Raw genomic sequence first — 21611 nt, 5'->3', positions numbered from 1 at the left:
GCGCAATCATCAAACTTAATTAAAAAAAGTCATTTAATCCTTTTCACAGTGAGATCTATGCGATATGGCCGAGAAATGTAATTTTGATGTTAACTCCCAAACCGCTGCGCAGAAGTCAACCAAACTTCACCCAATAGTGTATTGTATCACAATCTAGTAGTTACATGTGGAAATTTGGTTCTAGGACATTTGATTTGAGCGCAATCTTCAAACTTAATTAAAAAAAAGTCATTTAAGCCTTTTCACAGTGAGATCTATGCGATATGGCCGAGAAATGTAATTTTGATGTTAACTCCCAAACCGCTGCGCAGAAGTCAACCAAACTTCACCCAATAGTGTATTTTATCACAATCTAGTAGTTACATTTGGGAATTTAGTTTTAGGACATTTGGTTTGAGCGCAATCTTCAAACTTAATTAAAAAAAGTCATTTAAGCCTTTTCACAGTGAGATCTATGCGATATGGCCGAGAAATGTAATTTTGATGTTCACTCCCAAACCGCTGCGCAGAAGTCAACCAAACTTCACCCAATAGTGTATTGTATCACAATCTAGTAGTTACATGTGGAAATTTGGTTCTAGGACATTTGGTTTGAGCGCAATCCTCAAACTTAGGTCAAAAAAGCCATTTAAGCCTTTTCACAGTGAGATCTATGCGATATGGCCGAGAAATGTAATTTTGATGTTAACTCCCAAACCGCTGCGCAGAAGTCAACCAAACTTCACCCAATAGTGTATTGTATCACAATCTAGTAGTTACATGTGGAAATTTGGTTCTAGGACATTTGATTTGAGCGCAATTCTCAAACTTAGATCAAAAAGCCATTTAAGCCTTTTCACAGTGAGATCTATGCGATATGGCCGAGAAATGTAATTTTGATGTTAACTCCCAAACCGCTGCGCAGAAGTCAACCAAACTTCACCCAATAGTGTATTTTATCACAATCTAGTAGTTACATTTGGAAATTTAGTTCTAGGACATTTGGTTTGAGCGCAATCATCAAACTTAGGTCAAAAAAGCCATTTAAGCCTTTTCACAGTGAGATCTATGCGATATGGCCGAGAAATGTAATTTTGATGTTAACTCCCAAACCGCTGCGCAGAACTCAACCAAACTTCACCCAATAGTGTATTTTATCACAATCTAGTAGTTACATTTGGAAATTTAGTTTTAGGACAATTGGTTTGAGCGCAATCTTCAAACTTAATTAAAAAAAGTCATTTAAGCCTTTTCACAGTGAGATCTATGCGATATGGCCGAGAAATGTAATTTTGATGTTCACTCCCAAACCGCTGCGCAGAAGTCAACCAAACTTCACCCATTAGTGTATTGTATCACAATCTAGTAGTTACATGTGGAAATTTGGTTCTAGGACATTTGATTTGAGCGCAATCCTCAAACTTAGGTCAAAAAAGCCATTTAAGCCTTTTCACAGTGAGATCTATGCGATATGGCCGAGAAATGTAATTTTGATGTTAACTCCCAAACCGCTGCGCAGAAGTCAACCAAACTTCACCCAATAGTGTATTTTATCACTATCTAGTAGTTACATTTAGAAATTTAGTTCTAGGACATTTGGTTTGAGCGCAATCATCAAACTTAGGTCAAAAAAGCCATTTAAGCCTTTTAACGGTGAGATCTATGCGATATGGCCGAGAAATGTAATTTTGATGTTAACTCCCAAACCGCTGCGCAGAACTCAACCAAACTTCACCCAATAGTGTATTTTATCACAATCTAGTAGTTACATTTGAAAATTTAGTTTTAGGACATTTGGTTTGAGCGCAATCTTCAAACAATTAAAAAAAAGTCATTTAAGCCTTTTCACAGTGAGATCTATGCGATATGGCCGAGAAATGTAATTTTGATGTTCACTCCCAAACCGCTGCGCAGAAGTCAACCAAACTTCACCCAATAGTGTATTGTATCACAATCTAGAAGTTACATGTGGAAATTTGGTTCTAGGACATTGATTTGAGCGCAATCTTCAAACTTAGGTCAAAAAAGCCATTTAAGCCTTTTCACAGTGAGATCTATGCGATATGGCCGAGAAATGTAATTTTGATGTTAACTCCCAAACCGCTGCGCAGAAGTCAACCAAACTTCACCCAATAGTGTATTTTATCACAATTTAGTAGTTACATTTGGAAATTTAGTTTTAGGACATTTGGTTTGAGCGCAATCTTCAAACTTAATTAAAAAAAGTCATTTAAGCCTTTTCACAGTGAGATCTATGCGATATGGCCGAGAAATGTAATTTTGATGTTCACTCCCAAACCGCTGCGCAGAAGTCAACCAAACTTCACCCATTAGTGTATTGTATCACAATCTAGTAGTTACATGTGGAAATTTGGTTCTAGGACATTTGATTTGAGCGCAATCTTCAAACTTAATTAAAAAAAAGTCATTTAAGCCTTTTCACAGTGAGATCTATGCGATATGGCCGAGAAATGTAATTTTGATGTTAACTCCCAAACCGCTGCGCAGAAGTCAACCAAACTTCACCCAATAGTGTATTGTATCACAATCTAGTAGTTACATGTGGAAATTTGGTTCTAGGACATTTGGTTTGAGCGCAATCCTCAAACTTAGGTCAAAAAAGCCATTTAAGCCTTTTCACAGTGAGATCTATGCGATATGGCCGAGAAATGTAATTTTGATGTTAACTCCCAAACCGCTGCGCAGAAGTCAACCAAACTTCACCCAATAGTGTATTGTATCACAATCTAGTAGTTACATGTGGAAATTTGGTTCTAGGACATTTGATTTGAGCGCAATTCTCAAACTTAGGTCAAAAAGCCATTTAAGCCTTTTCACAGTGAGATCTATGCGATATGGCCGAGAAATGTAATTTTGATGTTAACTCCCAAACCGCTGCGCAGAAGTCAACCAAACTTCACCCAATAGTGTATTTTATCACAATCTAGTAGTTACATTTGGAAATTTAGTTCTAGGACATTTGGTTTGAGCGCAATCATCAAACTTAGGTCAAAAAAGCCATTTAAGCCTTTTAACGGTGAGATCTATGCGATATGGCTGAGAAATGTAATTTTGATGTTAACTCCCAAACCGCTGCGCAGAAGTCAACCAAACTTCACCCAATAGTGTATTTTATCACAATCTAGTAGTTACATTTAGAAATTTAGTTCTAGGACATTTGGTTTGAGCGCAATCTTCAAACTTAATTAAAAAAAGTCATTTAAGCCTTTTCACAGTGAGATCTATGCGATATGGCCGAGAAATGTAATTTTGATGTTAACTCCCAAACCGCTGCGCAGAAGTCAACCAAACTTCACCCAATAGTGCATTGTATCACAATCTAGTAGTTACATGTGGAAATTTGGTTCTAGGACATTTGGTTTGAGCGCAATCCTCAAACTTAGGTCAAAAAAGCCATTTAAGCCTTTTCACAGTGAGATCTATGCGATATGGCCGAGAAATGTAATTTTGATGTTAACTCCCAAACCGCTGCGCAGAAGTAAACCAAACTTCACCCAATAGTGTATTGTATCACAATCTAGTAGTTACATGTGGAAATTTGGTTCTAGGACATTTGATTTGAGCGCAATCCTCAAACTTAGGTCAAAAAAGCCATTTAAGCCTTTTCACAGTGAGATCTATGCGATATGGCCGAGAAATGTAATTTTGATGTTAACTCCCAAACCGCTGCGCAGAAGTCAACCAAACTTCACCCAATAGTGTATTGTATCACAATCTAGTAGTTACATGTGGAAATTTGGTTCTAGGACATTTGATTTGAGCGCAATTCTCAAACTTAGGTCAAAAAAGCCATTTAAGCCTTTTCACAGTGAGATCTATGCGATATGGCCGAGAAATGTAATTTTGATGTTAACTCCCAAACAGCTGCGCAGAAGTCAACCAAACTTCACACAATAGTGTATTTTATCACAATCTAGTAGTTACATGTGGAAATTTAGTTTTAGGACATTTGGTTTGAGCGCAATCTTCAAACTTAATTAAAAAAAGTCATTTAAGCCTTTTCACAGTGAGATCTATGCGATATGGCCGAGAAATGTAATTTTGATGTTAACTCCCAAACCGCTGCGCAGAAGTCAACCAAACTTCACCCAATAGTGTATTTTATCACAATCTAGTAGTTACATTTGGAAATTTAGTTTTAGGACATTTGGTTTGAGCGCAATCTTCAAACTTAATTAAAAAAAGTCATTTAAGCCTTTTCACAGTGAGATCTATGCGATATGGCCGAGAAATGTAATTTTGATGTTCACTCCCAAACCGCTGCGCAGAAGTCAACCAAACTTCACCCATTAGTGTATTGTATCACAATCTAGTAGTTACATGTGGAAATTTGGTTCTAGGACATTTGATTTGAGCACAATCCTCAAACTTAGGTCAAAAAAGCCATTTAAGCCTTTTCACAGTGAGATCTATGCGATATGGCCGAGAAATGTAATTTTGATGTTAACTCCCAAACCGCTGCGCAGAAGTAAACCAAACTTCACCCAATAGTGTATTGTATCACAATCTAGTAGTTACATGTGGAAATTTGGTTCTAGGACATTTGATTTGAGCGCAATCTTCAAACTTAATTAAAAAAAGTCATTTAAGCCTTTTCACAGTGAGATCTATGCGATATGGCCGTGAAATGTAATTTTGATGTTCACTCCCAAACCGCTGCGCAGAAGTCAACCAAACTTCACCCAATAGTGTATTTTATCACAATCTAGTAGTTACATTTAGAAATTTAGTTCTAGGACATTTGGTTTGAGCGCAATCTTCAAACTTAATTTAAAAAAGTCATTTAAGCCTTTTCACAGTGAGATCTATGCGATATGGCCGAGAAATGTAATTTTGATGTTCACTCCCAAACCGCTGCGCAGAAGTCAACAAAACTTCACCCATTAGTGTATTGTATCACAATCTAGTAGTTACATGTGGAAATTTGGTTCTAGGACATTTGATTTGAGCGCAATCCTCAAACTTAGGTCAAAAAAGCCATTTAAGCCTTTTCACAGTGAGATCTATGCGATATGGCCGAGAAATGTAATTTTGATGTTAACTCCCAAACCGCTGCGCAGAAGTCAACCAAACTTCACCCAATAGTGTATTGTATCACAATCTAGTAGTTACATCTGGAAATTTGGTTCTAGGACATTTGATTTGAGCGCAATCCTCAAACTTAGGTCAAAAAAGCCATTTAAGCCTTTTCACAGTGAGATCTATGCGATATGGCCGAGAAATGTAATTTTGATGTTAACTCCCAAACAGCTGCGCAGAAGTAAACCAAACTTCACCCAATAGTGTATTGTATCACAATCTAGTAGTTACATTTGAAAATTTTGTTCTAGGACATTTTGTTTGAGCGCAATCATCAAACTTAAATAAAAAAAGTCATTTAATCCTTTTCACAGTGAGATCTATGCGATATGGCTGAGAAATGTAATTTTGATGTTAACTCCCAAACCGCTGCGCAGAAGTCAACCAAACTTCACCCAATAGTGTATTGTATCACAATCTAGTAGTTACATGTGGAAATTTGGTTCTAGGACATTTGATTTGAGCGCAATCTTCAAACTTAATTAAAAAAAAGTCATTTAAGCCTTTTCACAGTGAGATCTATGCGATATGGCTGAGAAATGTAATTTTGATGTTAACTCCCAAACCGCTGCGCAGAAGTCAACCAAACTTCACCCAATAGTGTATTTAATCACAATCTAGTAGTTACATTTAGAAATTTAGTTCTAGGACATTTGGTTTGAGCGCAATCTTCAAACTTAATTAAAAAAAGTCATTTAATCCTTTTCACAGTGAGATCTATGCGATATGGCCGAGAAATGTAATTTTGATGTTAACTCCCAAACCGCTGCGCTGAAGTAAACCAAACTTCACCCAATAGTGTATTGTATCACAATCTAGTAGTTACATGTGGAAATTTGGTTCTAGGACATTTGATTTGAGCGCAATCTTCAAATTTAATTAAAAAAAAGTCATTTAAGCCTTTTCACAGTGAGATCTATGCGATATGGCCGAGAAATGTAATTTTGATGTTGACTCCCAAACCGCTGCGCAGAAGTCAACCAAACTTCACCCATTAGTGTATTGTATCACAATCTAGTAGTTACATGTGGAAATTTGGTTCTAGGACATTTGATTTGAGCGCAATCCTCAAACTTAGGTCAAAAAAGCCATTTAAGCCTTTTCACAGTGAGATCTATGCGATATGGCCGAGAAATGTAATTTTGATGTTAACTCCCAAACCGCTGCGCAGAAGTCAACCAAACTTCACCCAATAGTGTATTTTATCACAATCTAGTAGTTACATTTGGAAATTTAGTTCTAGGACATTTGGTTTGAGCGCAATCTTCAAACTTAATTAAAAAAAGTCATTTAAGCCTTTTCACAGTGAGATCTATGCGATATGGCCGAGAAATGTAATTTTGATGTTAACTCCCAAACCGCTGCGCAGAAGTAAACCAAACTTCACCCAATAGTGTATTGTATCACAATCTAGTAGTTACATGTGAAAATTTGGTTCTAGGACATTTGATTTGAGCGCAATCCTCAAACTTAGGTCAAAAAAGCCATTTAAGCCTTTTCACAGTGAGATCTATGCGATATGGCCGAGAAATGTAATTTTGATGTTAACTCCCAAACCGCTGCGCTGAAGTAAACCAAACTTCACCCAATAGTGTATTGTATCACAATCTAGTAGTTACATGTGGAAATTTGGTTCTAGGACATTTGATTTGAGCGCAATCTTTAAACTTAATTAAAAAAAAGTAATTTAAGCCTTTTCACAGTGAGATCTATGCGATATGGCCGAGAAATGTAATTTTGATGTTGACTCCCAAACCGCTGCGCAGAAGTCAACCAAACTTCACCCAATAGTGTATTTTATCACAATCTAGTAGTTACATTTGAAAATTTAGTTTTAGGACATTTGGTTTGAGCGCAATCTTCAAACTTAATTAAAAAAAGTCATTTAAGCCTTTTCACAGTGAGATCTATGCGATATGGCCGAGAAATGTAATTTTGATGTTCACTCCCAAACCGCTGCGCAGAAGTCAACCAAACTTCACCCATTAGTGTATTGTATCACAATCTAGTAGTTACATGTGGAAATTTGGTTTAGGACATTTGATTTGAGCGCAATCCTCAAACTTAGGTCAAAAAAGCCATTTAAGCCTTTTCACAGTGAGATCTATGCGATATGGCCGAGAAATGTAATTTTGATGTTAACTCCCAAACCGCTGCGCAGAAGTAAACCAAACTTCACCCAATAGTGTATTTTATCATAATCTAGTAGTTACATTTGGAAATTTAGTTCTAGGACATTTGGTTTGAGCGCAATCTTCAAACTTAATTAAAAAAAGTCATTTAAGCCTTTTCACAGTGAGATCTATGCGATATGGCCGAGAAATGTAATTTTGATGTTCACTCCCAAACCGCTGCGCAGAAGTCAACCAAACTTCACCCAATAGTGTATTTTATCACAATCTAGTAGTTACATTTAGAAATTTAGTTCTAGGACATTTGGTTTGAGCGCAATCTTCAAACTTAATTAAAAAAAGTCATTTAATCCTTTTCACAGTGAGATCTATGCGATATGGCCGAGAAATGTAATTTTGATGTTAACTCCCAAACCGCTGCGCTGAAGTAAACCAAACTTCACCCAATAGTGTATTGTATCACAATCTAGTAGTTACATGTGGAAATTTGGTTCTAGGACATTTGATTTGAGCGCAATCTTCAAACTTAATTAAAAAAAAGTCATTTAAGCCTTTTCACAGTGAGATCTATGCGATATGGCCGAGAAATGTAATTTTGATGTTAACTCCCAAACCGCTGCGCAGAAGTCAACCAAACTTCACCCAATAGTGTATTTTATCACAATCTAGTAGTTACATTTGGGAATTTAGTTTTAGGACATTTGGTTTGAGCGCAATCTTCAAACTTAATTAAAAAAAGTCATTTAAGCCTTTTCACAGTGAGATCTATGCGATATGGCCGAGAAATGTAATTTTGATGTTCACTCCCAAACCGCTGCGCAGAAGTCAACCAAACTTCACCCAATAGTGTATTGTATCACAATCTAGTAGTTACATGTGAAAATTTGGTTCTAGGACATTTGGTTTGAGCGCAATCCTCAAACTTAGGTCAAAAAAGCCATTTAAGCCTTTTCACAGTGAGATCTATGCGATATGGCCGAGAAATGTAATTTTGATGTTAACTCCCAAACCGCTGCGCAGAAGTCAACCAAACTTCACCCAATAGTGTATTGTATCACAATCTAGTAGTTACATGTGGAAATTTGGTTCTAGGACATTTGATTTGAGCGCAATTCTCAAACTTAGGTCAAAAAGCCATTTAAGCCTTTTCACAGTGAGATCTATGCGATATGGCCGAGAAATGTAATTTTGATGTTAACTCCCAAACCGCTGCGCAGAAGGAAACCAAACTTCACCCAATAGTGTATTTTATCACAATCTAGTAGTTACATTTAGAAATTTAGTTCTAGGACATTTGGTTTGAGCGCAATCTTCAAACTTAATTAAAAAAAGTCATTTAAGCCTTTTCACAGTGAGATCTATGCGATATGGCCGAGAAATGTAATTTTGATGTTAACTCCCAAACCGCTGCGCAGAAGTCAACCAAACTTCACCCAATAGTGTATTGTATCACAATCTAGTAGTTACATGTGGAAATTTGGTTCTAGGACATTTGGTTTGAGCGCAATCCTCAAACTTAGGTCAAAAAAGCCATTTAAGCCTTTTCACAGTGAGATCTATGCGATATGGCCGAGAAATGTAATTTTGATGTTAACTCCCAAACCGCTGCGCTGAAGTAAACCAAACTTCACCCAATAGTGTATTGTATCACAATCTAGTAGTTACATGTGGAAATTTGGTTCTAGGACATTTGATTTGAGCGCAATCTTTAAACTTAATTAAAAAAAAGTAATTTAAGCCTTTTCACAGTGAGATCTATGCGATATGGCCGAGAAATGTAATTTTGATGTTGACTCCCAAACCGCTGCGCAGAAGTCAACCAAACTTCACCCAATAGTGTATTTTATCACAATCTAGTAGTTACATTTGAAAATTTAGTTTTAGGACATTTGGTTTGAGCGCAATCTTCAAACTTAATTAAAAAAAGTCATTTAAGCCTTTTCACAGTGAGATCTATGCGATATGGCCGAGAAATGTAATTTTGATGTTCACTCCCAAACCGCTGCGCAGAAGTCAACCAAACTTCACCCATTAGTGTATTGTATCACAATCTAGTAGTTACATGTGGAAATTTGGTTTAGGACATTTGATTTGAGCGCAATCCTCAAACTTAGGTCAAAAAAGCCATTTAAGCCTTTTCACAGTGAGATCTATGCGATATGGCCGAGAAATGTAATTTTGATGTTAACTCCCAAACCGCTGCGCAGAAGTAAACCAAACTTCACCCAATAGTGTATTTTATCATAATCTAGTAGTTACATTTGGAAATTTAGTTCTAGGACATTTGGTTTGAGCGCAATCTTCAAACTTAATTAAAAAAAGTCATTTAAGCCTTTTCACAGTGAGATCTATGCGATATGGCCGAGAAATGTAATTTTGATGTTCACTCCCAAACCGCTGCGCAGAAGTCAACCAAACTTCACCCAATAGTGTATTTTATCACAATCTAGTAGTTACATTTAGAAATTTAGTTCTAGGACATTTGGTTTGAGCGCAATCTTCAAACTTAATTAAAAAAAGTCATTTAATCCTTTTCACAGTGAGATCTATGCGATATGGCCGAGAAATGTAATTTTGATGTTAACTCCCAAACCGCTGCGCTGAAGTAAACCAAACTTCACCCAATAGTGTATTGTATCACAATCTAGTAGTTACATGTGGAAATTTGGTTCTAGGACATTTGATTTGAGCGCAATCTTCAAACTTAATTAAAAAAAAGTCATTTAAGCCTTTTCACAGTGAGATCTATGCGATATGGCCGAGAAATGTAATTTTGATGTTAACTCCCAAACCGCTGCGCAGAAGTCAACCAAACTTCACCCAATAGTGTATTTTATCACAATCTAGTAGTTACATTTGGGAATTTAGTTTTAGGACATTTGGTTTGAGCGCAATCTTCAAACTTAATTAAAAAAAGTCATTTAAGCCTTTTCACAGTGAGATCTATGCGATATGGCCGAGAAATGTAATTTTGATGTTCACTCCCAAACCGCTGCGCAGAAGTCAACCAAACTTCACCCAATAGTGTATTGTATCACAATCTAGTAGTTACATGTGAAAATTTGGTTCTAGGACATTTGGTTTGAGCGCAATCCTCAAACTTAGGTCAAAAAAGCCATTTAAGCCTTTTCACAGTGAGATCTATGCGATATGGCCGAGAAATGTAATTTTGATGTTAACTCCCAAACCGCTGCGCAGAAGTCAACCAAACTTCACCCAATAGTGTATTGTATCACAATCTAGTAGTTACATGTGGAAATTTGGTTCTAGGACATTTGATTTGAGCGCAATTCTCAAACTTAGGTCAAAAAGCCATTTAAGCCTTTTCACAGTGAGATCTATGCGATATGGCCGAGAAATGTAATTTTGATGTTAACTCCCAAACCGCTGCGCAGAAGGAAACCAAACTTCACCCAATAGTGTATTTTATCACAATCTAGTAGTTACATTTAGAAATTTAGTTCTAGGACATTTGGTTTGAGCGCAATCTTCAAACTTAATTAAAAAAAGTCATTTAAGCCTTTTCACAGTGAGATCTATGCGATATGGCCGAGAAATGTAATTTTGATGTTAACTCCCAAACCGCTGCGCAGAAGTCAACCAAACTTCACCCAATAGTGTATTGTATCACAATCTAGTAGTTACATGTGGAAATTTGGTTCTAGGACATTTGGTTTGAGCGCAATCCTCAAACTTAGGTCAAAAAAGCCATTTAAGCCTTTTCACAGTGAGATCTATGCGATATGGCCGAGAAATGTAATTTTGATGTTAACTCCCAAACCGCTGCGCAGAAGTAAACCAAACTTCACCCAATAGTGTATTGTATCACAATCTAGTAGTTACATGTGGAAATTTGGTTCTAGGACATTTGATTTGAGCGCAATCCTCAAACTTAGGTCAAAAAAGCCATTTAAGCCTTTTCACAGTGAGATCTATGCGATATGGCCGAGAAATGTAATTTTGATGTTAACTCCCAAACCGCTGCGCAGAAGTCAACCAAACTTCACCCAATAGTGTATTGTATCACAATCTAGTAGTTACATGTGGAAATTTGGTTCTAGGACATTTGATTTGAGCGCAATTCTCAAACTTAGGTCAAAAAAGCCATTTAAGCCTTTTCACAGTGTGATCTCTGCGATATGGCCGAGAAATGTAATTTTGATGTTAACTCCCAAACCGCTGCGCAGAAGTCAACCAAACTTCACACAATAGTGTATTTTATCACAATCTAGTAGTTACATGTGGAAATTTAGTTTTAGGACATTTGGTTTGAGCGCAATCTTCAAACTTAATTAAAAAAAGTCATTTAAGCCTTTTCACAGTGAGATCTATGCGATATGGCCGAGAAATGTAATTTTGATGTTAACTCCCAAACCGCTGCGCAGAAGTCAACCAAACTTCACCCAATAGTGTATTTTATCACAATCTAGTAGTTACATTTGGAAATTTAGTTTTAGGACATTTGGTTTGAGCGCAATCTTCAAACTTAATTAAAAAAAGTCATTTAAGCCTTTTCACAGTGAGATCTATGCGATATGGCCGAGAAATGTAATTTTGATGTTCACTCCCAAACCGCTGCGCGGAAGTCAACCAAACTTCACCCAATAGTGTATTGTATCACAATCTAGTAGTTACATTTAGAAATTTAGTTCTAGGACATTTGGTTTGAGCGCTATCTTCAAACTTAATTAAAAAAAGTCATTTAAGCCTTTTCACAGTGAGATCTATGCGATATGGCCGAGAAATGTAATTTTGATGTTAACTCCCAAACCGCTGCGCAGAAGTAAACCAAACTTCACCCAATAGTGTATTGTATCACAATCTAGTAGTTACATGTGGAAATTTGGTTCTAGGACATTTGATTTGAGCGCAATCTTCAAACTTAATTTAAAAAAGTCATTTAAGCCTTTTCACAGTGAGATCTATGCGATATGGCCGTGAAATGTAATTTTGATGTTCACTCCCAAACCGCTGCGCAGAAGTCAACCAAACTTCACCCAATAGTGTATTTTATCACAATCTAGTAGTTACATTTAGAAATTTAGTTCTAGGACATTTGGTTTGAGCGCAATCTTCAAACTTAATTTAAAAAAGTCATTTAAGCCTTTTCACAGTGAGATCTATGCGATATGGCCGAGAAATGTAATTTTGATGTTCACTCCCAAACCGCTGCGCAGAAGTCAACAAAACTTCACCCATTAGTGTATTGTATCACAATCTAGTAGTTACATGTGGAAATTTGGTTCTAGGACATTTGATTTGAGCGCAATCCTCAAACTTAGGTCAAAAAAGCCATTTAAGCCTTTTCACAGTGAGATCTATGCGATATGGCCGAGAAATGTAATTTTGATGTTAACTCCCAAACCGCTGCGCAGAAGTCAACAAAACTTCACCCAATAGTGTATTGTATCACAATCTAGTAGTTACATGTGGAAATTTGGTTCTAGGACATTTGATTTGAGCGCAATCCTCAAACTTAGGTCAAAAAAGCCATTTAAGCCTTTTCACAGTGAGATCTATGCGATATGGCCGAGAAATGTAATTTTGATGTTAACTCCCAAACAGCTGCGCAGAAGTAAACCAAACTTCACCCAATAGTGTATTGTATCACAATCTAGTAGTTACATTTGAAAATTTTGTTCTAGGACATTTTGTTTGAGCGCAATCATCAAACTTAATTAAAAAAAGTCATTTAATCCTTTTCACAGTGAGATCTATGCGATATGGCCGAGAAATGTAATTTTGATGTTAACTCCCAAACCGCTGCGCAGAAGTCAACCAAACTTCACCCAATAGTGTATTGTATCACAATCTAGTAGTTACATGTGGAAATTTGGTTCTCGGACATTTGATTTGAGCGCAATCTTCAAACTTAATTAAAAAAAAGTCATTTAAGCCTTTTCACAGTGAGATCTATGCGATATGGCCGAGAAATGTAATTTTGATGTTAACTCCCAAACCGCTGCGCAGAAGTCAACCAAACTTCACCCAATAGTGTATTTTATCACAATCTAGTAGTTACATTTGGAAATTTAGTTCTAGGACATTTGGTTTGAGCGCAATCTTCAAACTTAATTAAAAAAAGTCATTTAAGCCTTTTCACAGTGAGATCTATGCGATATGGCCGAGAAATGTAATTTTGATGTTAACTCCCAAACCGCTGCGCAGAAGTAAACCATACTTCACCCAATAGTGTATTGTATCACAATCTAGTAGTTACATGTGGAAATTTGGTTCTAGTACATTTGATTTGAGCGCAATCCTCAAACTTAGGTCAAAAAAGCCATTTAAGCCTTTTCACAGTGAGATCTATGCGATATGGCCGAGAAATGTAATTTTGATGTTAACTCCCAAACCGCTGCGCTGAAGTAAACCAAACTTCACCCAATAGTGTATTGTATCACAATCTAGTAGTTACATGTGGAAATTTGGTTCTAGGACATTTGATTTGAGCGCAATCTTCAAACTTAATTAAAAAAAAGTCATTTAAGCCTTTTCACAGTGAGATCTATGCGATATGGCCGAGAAATGTAATTTTGATGTTGACTCCCAAACCGCTGCGCAGAAGTCAACCAAACTTCACCCAATAGTGTATTTTATCACAATCTAGTAGTTACATTTGAAAATTTAGTTTTAGGACATTTGGTTTGAGCGCAATCTTCAAACTTAATTAAAAAAAGTCATTTAATCCTTTTCACAGATAGATCTATGCGATATGGCCGAGAAATGTAATTTTGATGTTAAGTCCCAAACCGCTACGCTGAAGTAAACCAAATTTCACCCAATAGTGTATTGTATCACAATCTAGTAGTTACATGTGGAAATTTGGTTCTAGGACATTTGATTTGAGCGCAATCTTCAAACTTAATTAAAAAAAAGTCATTTAAGCCTTTTCACAGTGAGATCTATGCGATATGGCCGAGAAATGTAATTTTGATGTTAACTCCCAAACCGCTGCGCAGAAGTCAACCAAACTTCACCCAATAGTGTATTGTATCACAATCTAGTAGTTACATCTGGAAATTTGGTTCTAGGACATTTGATTTGAGCGCAATCCTCAAACTTAGGTCAAAAAAGCCATTTAAGCCTTTTCACAGTGAGATCTATGCGATATGGCCGAGAAATGTAATTTTGATGTTAACTCCCAAACAGCTGCGCAGAAGTAAACCAAACTTCACCCAATAGTGTATTGTATCACAATCTAGTAGTTACATTTGAAAATTTTGTTCTAGGACATTTTGTTTGAGCGCAATCATCAAACTTAAATAAAAAAAGTCATTTAATCCTTTTCACAGTGAGATCTATGCGATATGGCTGAGAAATGTAATTTTGATGTTAACTCCCAAACCGCTGCGCAGAAGTCAACCAAACTTCACCCAATAGTGTATTGTATCACAATCTAGTAGTTACATGTGAAAATTTGGTTCTAGGACATTTGGTTTGAGCGCAATCCTCAAACTTAGGTCAAAAAAGCCATTTAAGCCTTTTCACAGTGAGATCTATGCGATATGGCCGAGAAATGTAATTTTGATGTTAACTCCCAAACCGCTGCGCAGAAGTCAACCAAACTTCACCCAATAGTGTATTGTATCACAATCTAGTAGTTACATGTGGAAATTTGGTTCTAGGACATTTGATTTGAGCGCAATTCTCAAACTTAGGTCAAAAAGCCATTTAAGCCTTTTCACAGTGAGATCTATGCGATATGGCCGAGAAATGTAATTTTGATGTTAACTCCCAAACCGCTGCGCAGAAGGAAACCAAACTTCACCCAATAGTGTATTTTATCACAATCTAGTAGTTACATTTAGAAATTTAGTTCTAGGACATTTGGTTTGAGCGCAATCTTCAAACTTAATTAAAAAAAGTCATTTAAGCCTTTTCACAGTGAGATCTATGCGATATGGCCGAGAAATGTAATTTTGATGTTAACTCCCAAACCGCTGCGCAGAAGTCAACCAAACTTCACCCAATAGTGTATTGTATCACAATCTAGTAGTTACATGTGGAAATTTGGTTCTAGGACATTTGGTTTGAGCGCAATCCTCAAACTTAGGTCAAAAAAGCCATTTAAGCCTTTTCACAGTGAGATCTATGCGATATGGCCGAGAAATGTAATTTTGATGTTAACTCCCAAACCGCTGCGCAGAAGTAAACCAAACTTCACCCAATAGTGTATTGTATCACAATCTAGTAGTTACATGTGGAAATTTGGTTCTAGGACATTTGATTTGAGCGCAATCCTCAAACTTAGGTCAAAAAAGCCATTTAAGCCTTTTCACAGTGAGATCTATGCGATATGGCCGAGAAATGTAATTTTGATGTTAACTCCCAAACCGCTGCGCAGAAGTCAACCAAACTTCACCCAATAGTGTATTGTATCACAATCTAGTAGTTACATGTGGAAATTTGGTTCTAGGACATTTGATTTGAGCGCAATTCTCAAACTTAGGTCAAAAAAGCCATTTAAGCCTTTTCACAGTGTGATCTCTGCGATATGGCCGAGAAATGTAATTTTGATGTTAACTCCCAAACCGCTGCGCAGAAGTCAACCAAACTTCACACAATAGTGTATTTTATCACAATCTAGTAGTTACATGTGGAAATTTAGTTTTAGGACATTTGGTTTGAGCGCAATCTTCAAACTTAATTAAAAAAAGTCATTTAAGCCTTTTCACAGTGAGATCTATGCGATATGGCCGAGAAATGTAATTTTGATGTTAACTCCCAAACCGCTGCGCAGAAGTCAACCAAACTTCACCCAATAGTGTATTTTATCACAATCTAGTAGTTACATTTGGAAATTTAGTTTTAGGACATTTGGTTTGAGCGCAATCTTCAAACTTAATTAAAAAAAGTCATTTAAGCCTTTTCACAGTGAGATCTATGCGATATGGCCGAGAAATGTAATTTTGATGTTCACTCCCAAACCGCTGCGCGGAAGTCAACCAAACTTCACCCAATAGTGTATTGTATCACAATCTAGTAGTTACATTTAGAAATTTAGTTCTAGGACATTTGGTTTGAGCGCTATCTTCAAACTTAATTAAAAAAAGTCATTTAAGCCTTTTCACAGTGAGATCTATGCGATATGGCCGAGAAATGTAATTTTGATGTTAACTCCCAAACCGCTGCGCAGAAGTAAACCAAACTTCACCCAATAGTGTATTGTATCACAATCTAGTAGTTACATGTGGAAATTTGGTTCTAGGACATTTGATTTGAGCGCAATCTTCAAACTTAATTTAAAAAAGTCATTTAAGCCTTTTCACAGTGAGATCTATGCGATATGGCCGTGAAATGTAATTTTGATGTTCACTCCCAAACCGCTGCGCAGAAGTCAACCAAACTTCACCCAATAGTGTATTTTATCACAATCTAGTAGTTACATTTAGAAATTTAGTTCTAGGACATTTGGTTTGAGCGCAATCTTCAAACTTAATTTAAAAAAGTCATTTAAGCCTTTTCACAGTGAGATCTATGCGATATGGCCGAGAAATGTAATTTTGATGTTCACTCCCAAACCGCTGCGCAGAAGTCAACAAAACTTCACCCATTAGTGTATTGTATCACAATCTAGTAGTTACATGTGGAAATTTGGTTCTAGGACATTTGATTTGAGCGCAATCCTCAAACTTAGGTCAAAAAAGCCATTTAAGCCTTTTCACAGTGAGATCTATGCGATATGGCCGAGAAATGTAATTTTGATGTTAACTCCCAAACCGCTGCGCAGAAGTCAACAAAACTTCACCCAATAGTGTATTGTATCACAATCTAGTAGTTACATGTGGAAATTTGGTTCTAGGACATTTGATTTGAGCGCAATCCTCAAACTTAGGTCAAAAAAGCCATTTAAGCCTTTTCACAGTGAGATCTATGCGATATGGCCGAGAAATGTAATTTTGATGTTAACTCCCAAACAGCTGCGCAGAAGTAAACCAAACTTCACCCAATAGTGTATTGTATCACAATCTAGTAGTTACATTTGAAAATTTTGTTCTAGGACATTTTGTTTGAGCGCAATCATCAAACTTAATTAAAAAAAGTCATTTAATCCTTTTCACAGTGAGATCTATGCGATATGGCCGAGAAATGTAATTTTGATGTTAACTCCCAAACCGCTGCGCAGAAGTCAACCAAACTTCACCCAATAGTGTATTGTATCACAATCTAGTAGTTACATGTGGAAATTTGGTTCTCGGACATTTGATTTGAGCGCAATCTTCAAACTTAATTAAAAAAAAGTCATTTAAGCCTTTTCACAGTGAGATCTATGCGATATGGCCGAGAAATGTAATTTTGATGTTAACTCCCAAACCGCTGCGCAGAAGTCAACCAAACTTCACCCAATAGTGTATTTTATCACAATCTAGTAGTTACATTTGGAAATTTAGTTCTAGGACATTTGGTTTGAGCGCAATCTTCAAACTTAATTAAAAAAAGTCATTTAAGCCTTTTCACAGTGAGATCTATGCGATATGGCCGAGAAATGTAATTTTGATGTTAACTCCCAAACCGCTGCGCAGAAGTAAACCATACTTCACCCAATAGTGTATTGTATCACAATCTAGTAGTTACATGTGGAAATTTGGTTCTAGTACATTTGATTTGAGCGCAATCCTCAAACTTAGGTCAAAAAAGCCATTTAAGCCTTTTCACAGTGAGATCTATGCGATATGGCCGAGAAATGTAATTTTGATGTTAACTCCCAAACCGCTGCGCTGAAGTAAACCAAACTTCACCCAATAGTGTATTGTATCACAATCTAGTAGTTACATGTGGAAATTTGGTTCTAGGACATTTGATTTGAGCGCAATCTTCAAACTTAATTAAAAAAAAGTCATTTAAGCCTTTTCACAGTGAGATCTATGCGATATGGCCGAGAAATGTAATTTTGATGTTGACTCCCAAACCGCTGCGCAGAAGTCAACCAAACTTCACCCAATAGTGTATTTTATCACAATCTAGTAGTTACATTTGAAAATTTAGTTTTAGGACATTTGGTTTGAGCGCAATCTTCAAACTTAATTAAAAAAAGTCATTTAATCCTTTTCACAGATAGATCTATGCGATATGGCCGAGAAATGTAATTTTGATGTTAAGTCCCAAACCGCTACGCTGAAGTAAACCAAATTTCACCCAATAGTGTATTGTATCACAATCTAGTAGTTACATGTGGAAATTTGGTTCTAGGACATTTGATTTGAGCGCAATCTTCAAACTTAATTAAAAAAAAGTCATTTAAGCCTTTTCACAGTGAGATCTATGCGATATGGCCGAGAAATGTAATTTTGATGTTAACTCCCAAACCGCTGCGCAGAAGTCAACCAAACTTCACCCAATAGTGTATTGTATCACAATCTAGTAGTTACATCTGGAAATTTGGTTCTAGGACATTTGATTTGAGCGCAATCCTCAAACTTAGGTCAAAAAAGCCATTTAAGCCTTTTCACAGTGAGATCTATGCGATATGGCCGAGAAATGTAATTTTGATGTTAACTCCCAAACAGCTGCGCAGAAGTAAACCAAACTTCACCCAATAGTGTATTGTATCACAATCTAGTAGTTACATTTGAAAATTTTGTTCTAGGACATTTTGTTTGAGCGCAATCATCAAACTTAAATAAAAAAAGTCATTTAATCCTTTTCACAGTGAGATCTATGCGATATGGCTGAGAAATGTAATTTTGATGTTAACTCCCAAACCGCTGCGCAGAAGTCAACCAAACTTCACCCAATAGTGTATTGTATCACAATCTAGTAGTTACATGTGGAAATTTGGTTCTAGGACATTTGATTTGAGCGCAATCTTCAAACTTAATTAAAAAAAAGTCATTTAAGCCTTTTCACAGTGAGATCTATGCGATATGGCTGAGAAATGTAATTTTGATGTTAACTCCCAAACCGCTGCGCAGAAGTCAACCAAACTTCACCCAATAGTGTATTTAATCACAATCTAGTAGTTACATTTAGAAATTTAGTTCTAGGACATTTGGTTTGAGCGCAATCTTCAAACTTAATTAAAAAAAGTCATTTAATCCTTTTCACAGTGAGATCTATGCGATATGGCCGAGAAATGTAATTTTGATGTTAACTCCCAAACCGCTGCGCTGAAGTAAACCAAACTTCACCCAATAGTGTATTGTATCACAATCTAGTAGTTACATGTGGAAATTTGGTTCTAGGACATTTGATTTGAGCGCAATCTTCAAATTTAATTAAAAAAAAGTCATTTAAGCCTTTTCACAGTGAGATCTATGCGATATGGCCGAGAAATGTAATTTTGATGTTGACTCCCAAACCGCTGCGCAGAAGTCAACCAAACTTCACCCATTAGTGTATTGTATCACAATCTAGTAGTTACATGTGGAAATTTGGTTCTAGGACATTTGATTTGAGCGCAATCCTCAAACTTAGGTCAAAAAAGCCATTTAAGCCTTTTCACAGTGAGATCTATGCGATATGGCCGAGAAATGTAATTTTGATGTTAACTCCCAAACCGCTGCGCAGAAGTCAACCAAACTTCACCCAATAGTGTATTTTATCACAATCTAGTAGTTACATTTGGAAATTTAGTTCTAGGACATTTGGTTTGAGCGCAATCTTCAAACTTAATTAAAAAAAGTCATTTAAGCCTTTTCACAGTGAGATCTATGCGATATGGCCGAGAAATGTAATTTTGATGTTAACTCCCAAACCGCTGCGCAGAAGTAAACCAAACTTCACCCAATAGTGTATTGTATCACAATCTAGTAGTTACATGTGAAAATTTGGTTCTAGGACATTTGATTTGAGCGCAATCCTCAAACTTAGGTCAAAAAAGCCATTTAAGCCTTTTCACAGTGAGATCTATGCGATATGGCCGAGAAATGTAATTTTGATGTTAACTCCCAAACCGCTGCGCTGAAGTAAACCAAACTTCACCCAATAGTGTATTGTATCACAATCTAATAGTTACATGTGGAAATTTGGTTCTAGGACATTTGATTTGAGCGCAATCTTCAAACTTAATTAAAAAAAAGTAATTTAAGCCTTTTCACAGTGAGATCTATGCGATATGGCCGAGAAATGTAATTTTGATGTTGACTCCCAAACCGCTGCGCAGAAGTCAACCAAACTTCACCCAATAGTGTATTTTATCACAATCTAGTAGTTACATTTGAAAATTTAGTTTTAGGACATTTGGTTTGAGCGCAATCTTCAAACTTAATTAAAAAAAGTCATTTAAGCCTTTTCACAGTGAGATCTATGCGATATGGCCGAGAAATGTAATTTTGATGTTCACTCCCAAACCGCTGCGCAGAAGTCAACCAAACTTCACCCATTAGTGTATTGTATCACAATCTAGTAGTTACATGTGGAAATTTGGTTCTAGGACATTTGATTTGAGCGCAATCCTCAAACTTAGGTCAAAAAAGCCATTTAAGCCTTTTCACAGTGAGATCTATGCGATATGGCCGAGAAATGTAATTTTGATGTTAACTCCCAAACCGCTGCGCAGAAGTAAACCAAACTTCACCCAATAGTGTATTTTATCATAATCTAGTAGTTACATTTGGAAATTTAGTTCTAGGACATTTGGTTTGAGCGCAATCTTCAAACTTAATTAAAAAAAGTCATTTAAGCCTTTTCACAGTGAGATCTATGCGATATGGCCGAGAAATGTAATTTTGATGTTCACTCCCAAACCGCTGCGCAGAAGTCAACCAAACTTCACCCAATAGTGTATTTTATCACAATCTAGTAGTTACATTTAGAAATTTAGTTCTAGGACATTTGGTTTGAGCGCAATCTTCAAACTTAATTAAAAAAAGTCATTTAATCCTTTTCACAGTGAGATCTATGCGATATGGCCGAGAAATGTAATTTTGATGTTAACTCCCAAACCGCTGCGCTGAAGTAAACCAAACTTCACCCAATAGTGTATTGTATCACAATCTAGTAGTTACATGTGGAAATTTGGTTCTAGGACATTTGATTTGAGCGCAATCTTCAAACTTAATTAAAAAAAAGTCATTTAAGCCTTTTCACAGTGAGATCTATGCGATATGGCCGAGAAATGTAATTTTGATGTTAACTCCCAAACCGCTGCGCAGAAGTCAACCAAACTTCACCCAATAGTGTATTTTATCACAATCTAGTAGTTACATTTGGGAATTTAGTTTTAGGACATTTGGTTTGAGCGCAATCTTCAAACTTAATTAAAAAAAGTCATTTAAGCCTTTTCACAGTGAGATCTATGCGATATGGCCGAGAAATGTAATTTTGATGTTCACTCCCAAACCGCTGCGCAGAAGTCAACCAAACTTCACCCAATAGTGTATTGTATCACAATCTAGTAGTTACATGTGAAAATTTGGTTCTAGGACATTTGGTTTGAGCGCAATCCTCAAACTTAGG

This window comes from Corythoichthys intestinalis, unplaced genomic scaffold (assembly GCF_030265065.1).
Source record: "Corythoichthys intestinalis isolate RoL2023-P3 unplaced genomic scaffold, ASM3026506v1 HiC_scaffold_24, whole genome shotgun sequence".
In the NCBI taxonomy this organism is placed as follows: Eukaryota; Metazoa; Chordata; class Actinopteri; order Syngnathiformes; family Syngnathidae; genus Corythoichthys; species Corythoichthys intestinalis.
The sequence above is the reverse complement of the archived record's forward strand: the minus strand, read 5'-3'. Positions refer to the sequence as shown.